Source organism: Otolemur garnettii, unplaced genomic scaffold (assembly GCF_000181295.1).
Source record: "Otolemur garnettii isolate 467f Iridium unplaced genomic scaffold, OtoGar3 scaffold00320, whole genome shotgun sequence".
NCBI lineage: Eukaryota > Metazoa > Chordata > Mammalia > Primates > Galagidae > Otolemur > Otolemur garnettii.
This window is the reverse complement of record NW_003852715.1, coordinates 487,409-494,040: the sequence shown is the minus strand read 5'-3', so window position 1 is coordinate 494,040 and position 6,632 is coordinate 487,409. Positions and strand designations below refer to the sequence as shown.

The 6,632-nt window shown below is 43.2% G+C and overlaps 1 pseudogene; it reads right to left on the bottom strand.

The window, feature by feature from the left end:
* Positions 1–2,745: 2,745 nt before the first annotated feature.
* Positions 2,746–3,755, bottom strand: LOC100942055 (annotated as a pseudogene).
* Positions 3,756–6,632: the final 2,877 nt, after the last annotated feature.

Genomic DNA, 6,632 nt, shown 5'->3' with positions numbered 1-6,632 from the left:
AGCAGGGACTTCCAAGAAACAAAAGTTGACATTTCAAGAAGGCTTCCCAAAACTGAACTGGTGTTTGTTCTACAGAAATGAGTCTCAGAGGTAGAGAGGCCACAATGTGGAGATATGGCCAAGGCCACCAAAAAGAGGTCTTTGGAGTGGGCATACAAGATGACAGTAGGCTTGAGTGACCTATTTTCATTAACATAGTACAATTTACACCAGTTCTATCATACTCTACAATGACAATGACAAATAGTGTCCATTAATTATAGGGATAGAAATGAGAGGACTCTCCATTCCAGAAGGTTTGCCTATATCCAAGAAATATCCTGAATATTTTACCCCCATACCACTTAACCTAGAACTGGAAAATCCATGTAAGGGGAAACATCTTGCTAATCCCAGGGTTTTCTCCTTGAAAATGTAGATGTGCTCCTTCTCAGGAGTGTATAGTCCTTTGTAAACTTTGCCCTTTTGCACACTTGTATCTGCTTATTCTGCTCATTGTTTCACTGTCTTGGTTATAATAACCGTTCTTTGGCACCTGGAACAAAAAAGGGAACACATACTTCACCCCTGGTCCCCTAATATCTGACATTTTGGTGTTACTATCTGGGAGGAAAATCTACATCTTCAACAAGATAAGCTAATGGAACAATAGACATTCTGAATTCACTCTCCTGCTAGATATTACTTATTACTCCTATATCTCTCTGGCCATCTTCACTTCCAGGTTGAATCAATGGGCGGCCCTTTCACTGTGGTCAGTGGTGAAAATCAGAGCAGACAGGGGTGTCATCTGAGTAAGAGGACTGGGTGAGCCAAAGACTAAACAGAGGTGCCCAACCACAGGTAGGTATGAAACTCAGGTATTGAGGATAAAATGTGGTTAGATACTTAGCAACAGATGCCTCCTGCACCTGGAATCTGACATTGTGATTCCAAGTGGGAAAATGCAGGGCCTGGAGAACTCTGGCCACCTGAGATGGGCACAGCATTGTTCACAGGTATTACTTCATCCATGACAATGATGCCTTTCTGGAAAGCAACAATTTGCTTCAATGTCTGTAGGGAGGCCTTGTATAATGGATGGTCTACCTCTCTTCTCTACCTGTGGAAAGCTGTGGGTCAGGACTTTCTAACAAATGCTAGGGCAGTTCCACCCAAGTCCTCCTCTGAAGCACTTCCATGGGAGGAGGCCCCAGCTCAGCAGACTCCTTCTGAACAGCCTCCATGGGAGGACAAAGCTACACTTGAGCACACTCCTCCTCAACAACCTCCAGAGGAGCAGGTCCCAGCTGAGTAGGCCCCATCTCAGCAGGCCCCTTCTGAGCAGATCCCATCTGAGCAGACTCCATATGAGCAGAACTCTTCTCAGCAGACCCCATCTCAGCAGGCCCATTCTCAGCAGACCCCACAGGACTAGACTCCATATGAGCAGAACTCTTCTAACCTGACTCCATCAGCGCATACTCCATCTGACCAGGCCCCTTCTGAGCAACCTCCATAGGAGCAGGGCCTTTCTAAACAGGCTCCTTCTGAGCAGGCTTGCTGCTTCTTTTTCTTGACTTATAGTTCAGGGATCTTCTTGTACTTTTTTTCACGCAGGCATTTTGCATCCTACTCTCCTCCACTTTGTTGTCACCCTTTGGCACTTCCTGACTACTGGATTCTCTTTCTATTTTCTTTCTCTTTTTTGTCACAGACTCCTCATCATTCACAGGATCACGTAAGGATTGGGCTTCAGCTTCCATCTTCCTTTTGCTTTTCTTGGATTTACAGAACTTTTCTGAGTTACTTCCTGTTGCTAATTTGTGAGTTCTGGTAGTCACTTGGGTCATTGACACGCTACAGCAAAGCTTTCTTTTCTTTTTTTTCTTTTTTGAGACACTTAAAGAGTTTCACTTTATTGCCCTATGTAGAGAGCCGTGGCGTCACAGCTCATAGCAACCTCCAAGCCCTGCACTTAGGCGATACTCTTGCCTCAGCCTCTCAAGTAGCTGGGATGCCAGGTGCCCAGCACTACACCTGGCTATTTTTGGTTACAGTTGGCCTGGGGCCGGGTTCAAACCCACCAAACTTGTTATATGGGGCCAGTGCCCTACCTACTGAGTCACAGGTGTCGTCCCATGTTTTCTCTTTTGAAATATTTTTTCTCTACTTTTACTGACTTCTCATTTTTCTTTCCGGCCACATCTCCCTTTATTTTTGTCTGCTCTGTTTCTGGTTTTTCATTTGTAGCATTGTTATCAGGCAAGTCAGCCTCTCACTTTTTGGTTTTCTTTAGTTTCACTTTGAGACATCCATTGTTTTTTTCTAGGACCAATAGGATGCTTAGATTTGAAGTGATACTCTAGATTACACTTCTTGGAAGCTGTGTAGTCACATACAGAGCAATCGAACTGCTGTGGGCTAACAAGGAGCTCCACTTGTTTTTTGAAGTTGCTTATGTCTTCTGTTTTGTCATTATAGTGTGGACAGTTAAGAAGTTTAGGCCCATTGTGAGCCTGTCTTAGATGGTGAGTTACTTCACTTTGATTAGAGGCCATGTAACTGCACATCTAAATGGCTTCTCATCTGAATGAGTACGCATATGTGTAGCTACATGAGTCTTCTGAGAACTAGGGTAAGGTTCACATTTATATAGGCCTTCTCCTGTATGAGTTGTAAGATGCTGAATGTAATTGTTTTTTCTGTCTGAAAAAATAGTTGCATTTCCCCACATGTGTATACTTTTCTTGGAAAATAATTTCTCTAGTGTTTCCTCCAGTGATACTCACTAACTGTTGTATATCTACAAATGATGCACTTACAGACTCGCTTGTTACCCCCAGCTCTGGTGTAGTGTTTCAGATGTGCAGTAGAGTGGTCATATCGATTAGTATTGTAGCCACAGTGGTCACAGTTAATGGGGCCCTTGGAGGAATCTCCTACTTTTGATGGGGAAGAGCCAGAGTCCCTGGCTTTTGCTTGCTTCTCTGCACTTTCTTCAACAAAAATTTCTTGGCACTGTGTACCCTGATGTGATGTACAAACTGTTCTTCAGGTTCTGCTTCATACTGGCATGGCTTACAGCAAAAGAGTCTGGTCTTCAAGTTCTTCATTTGTCCCCTTCTCCTGGTGTTTCTGAAGGAAGCTCTTTATTTGAGCTGTAAACTTCTGGGGCAGGTGATGCCTCAAATACAGGCTGAGATCGTACAACACTGAGTTCTGAATTTCTCAGTTCCATGTTTATCAGTCCATTGGGTTCATCTTTTATTTAAGGAGACTTCTCAAGGTCTTCTCCATCACTGTCTGAAAAGTTGTTATCCCCAACAGTCATCAGTTCTGTCATCTGTCTTTCTTCACCCACCAGGTAATCACAGCAGCTGCCATTTACTTCCCCAGTTAAAGCCACATTTGCCAGCATGATAAGCTGAGGTGCATCCATCTCAGCTTTGGAGAGGTTGTGTGTCATACAGGTCGTTAGGCAATGCCATGCCAATGCTGCTGCTGCCGGTGAACAGCCCTTTTCCTCCAGAAGACTGCGCCATTACCTGGGTGGCGCCATCCAGGTAGTGAGGTGGGACGGGCCATCCAACATCACAGCTCTTTCTCCCACTACTTTTCTTTGTTGCTGGAGTTGCAGGGGAGGGAAAGAGGACAGTGGACAAATTGGGCACAGGGGCCCTGGAGGTCCAAGAAGGCCCAGGAGTGTGACTGCTGAGGGTTCTCAGAGCACTGGCCCTGGGCCCTCTCCCAGCCAGCCAAGCAGCTGTGACCATCGCCACAGCTTGTGTCTGGGGCCCTGGACCTCGGTGATACTCACCTTTACCTCATGGGAGCTGCACATAATAGTACTTTATTTTAAATAATATATCACAACGTGGTGACAGTTTATGACATTTTTAATTCTGAAGTTAAGATCCGGCTCAGCACCTATGTCTCAAGTGGCTAAGGCGCCAGCCACATACACCTGAGCTGGCGGGTTTGAATCCAGTCTGGGTCCGACAAACAAAAATGACGACTGTAACCAAAAAAAGAAAGAAAGAAAGAATGAAAGAAATAGCTGGACATTATGACAGGTGCCTGTAATCCCAGCTACTTCGGAAATGGAGGCATGAGAATTGCTTGAGCCCAGGAGTTGGAGGTTGCTGTGAGCAGTGATGCTACGGCACTCTACCCAGGGAGACAGCTTGAGGCTCTGCCTCAAAAAAAAAAAAAGTTAAGATCCCCAACTATTCAAGATGGGCATCTTTAGTGTGGGAGCTAAATTTAAAAAACCATAAGGATGAGAGACAGGTGGGAAGGTCACCTGGGACCTAAAACTACCAGACTTCGGTGTCTTTCAGTCTCTAGCCAAGCTGACTCCATGTCCTTCTCACGTCAGATGCTTTCAGGTGTGAAAAAGCTCAGTTGCTCAGTGGGTCCTGCACATAGGGTGACAGAAGAATTTCTTTAGGTCAAGATTAGGATAGAAAAGTGTAAGGTTATTTTATATTAGAGAGCAGGTGGAAGCCATTACAAAGAGCAGAGAGCAGGTCATGAGTGAGGAGAAGATAGGAATAAAAGAGACAAAGCAGAAGACAAAGCGTAGTATCCCAAAGAAAGCAAGGAAGGTGCCCAGGCTGAGGTCAGATGGGCGTCTGGATTTAAGCAGAGGGGAAGTTAATGCAGCCGATTTCACAACGTGTTGTGACTGTGAATGGTGTGTCCATTTTTCCTCAGCAAAGGTTGAAGAAAAACATTTTCTAGGTATTTTCCATCATTAGTGGTGATTGTTCATAGTTCCATGTGGGACACTCAGGAATCACTTGAGGCATAAAGGAGCAAACACTGAAAGACAAACTAGCTCAGAAAATGTAAAGAAAAAGAATTCCCCTTTTCTTTTGGTTGTTTTGTTGGGTTTGTTAATGGTTTGTGAAAACAGAAATCCACAGAGATGAGGGAGCTAGAGGCAAGAGAAAGGAGGCAGGCTGAGAGATTTTAGTCCTTCCTGAAAACCTATGAATTTATGTGTGCGTGTGTGTGTGTTTCTATGTACTCATCTATATACAGATATGTATATATACTTTTTGAGAAATGAAAATGATGTTTTCATATATTCAAAGAGGGCTGAGCTCCAAGGCTCAGGGCTAGCATCCTATCTCTCTGGGAGGCTGAGGTGAGTGGATTGCTTTAGCTTAGGACAGGGGTTCTCAAACTTTTTAAATAGGGGGCCAGTTCACTGTCCCTCAGACCATGGAGGGCAGAACTATAGTTTAAAAAAAAAAACTATGAACAAATTCTTATGCACACTGCACTTATCTTATTTTAAAGTAAAAGACCAAAATGGGAACAAATACAATATTTAAAATGAAGAACAAGTAAAGTTTGATCAACAAACTTACCAGTATTTCAATGGGAACTATGGGCCTGCTTTTGGCTAATGAGATGGTCAGTGTCCAGTTCCATATTTGTCACTGCTAGTCATAACAAGTGATGCAAGTGTGCATCAGTTAGTCTAGATCTGGTTGGAGATTTCAGATGTTTCATTCTGGAAAAAGTTATTCACAGACATAAGTGCTGCCAAAGATAGTTGCCATTTTGAGTGCATGGTTCCTGAGATTAGGATAGGTCTCAGAGGGGAAAGATGCATAGAAATTAGGAGGGCTGCTTGACTTGAATGCATCTTTCAGATAGTCACAATTCTGTAGTTCAGTCAGTTCCATTTGGTAAATTGTATCCACATTTTCAATATCAATAGAAAACAGGTTACGGAAAAGCTGTCTGTCCTGTTCATGGAGATGAAGCTCCTTAAATCTAAATTGGAACTCCTTTTGCAAATTTTCCAGTGAATCCACACATGTTTTGTTTGGAAATGCAAACAATGGTTTTCCTGCTTACAGATTTTGAGTTGTGGGGAGATGGCAGAAATTTTCCTCCTTCACTTGTTTGATGAGGAGGCCTAATTTTACTTCAAATGCTTTCACATGTTACAGATGAGCTTCCGTTTTCCTTGAAGCTGCACATTGAAACTGTGGAGTTGCTCTGTTACTTCTGTCAGAAAGGCAAGGTGCCATTTCCATTCTGCATCATTGAGCTCTGGTACGTCTTTGTTTTTGAAAGGAGAAAAGCTGTAATCTATGGAAGTAAACCATAGAAATATTTCAAAACTCTCCCTTGACTCAGCCAACAGACTTCTGTGTGGTACAGAACATCTTTATAGGCAACATTTAGCTCAGACAAATTCCTGAAATTGTCTGTGGTTTAGTGCATTAGCACTAATGAAGTTAACACAAGATACCACAATTTTCATAACAGAGTCCCACGTCAGTGATTTACTACACAGTGCTTGTTGGTGGATGAGGCAGTGTATGGCTATTGGATGAGAATGGTTCTGTTTGTCCATCTCTTGGTTAATGTGAGCAATTACTCCTTTCTTAGACCCCACCATGTTAGGAGCACCATCAGTGGTCACAATGGCTAGTTTAGCCCAGTCCAGCTCCAAACCATTCACAGTTTGGCAAAACTTTTCATAGACATTCTCTCCTGTAGTTGTTCCTTTGATGCTTTGCAGTGCAGCAAGCTCTTGTGTGACTTCGAAATAGTCATTTGTCCCACAAATAAAAATTAGAAGTTGTCCCACAAATAAAAATTAGAAATCAGAATCACGAACATCA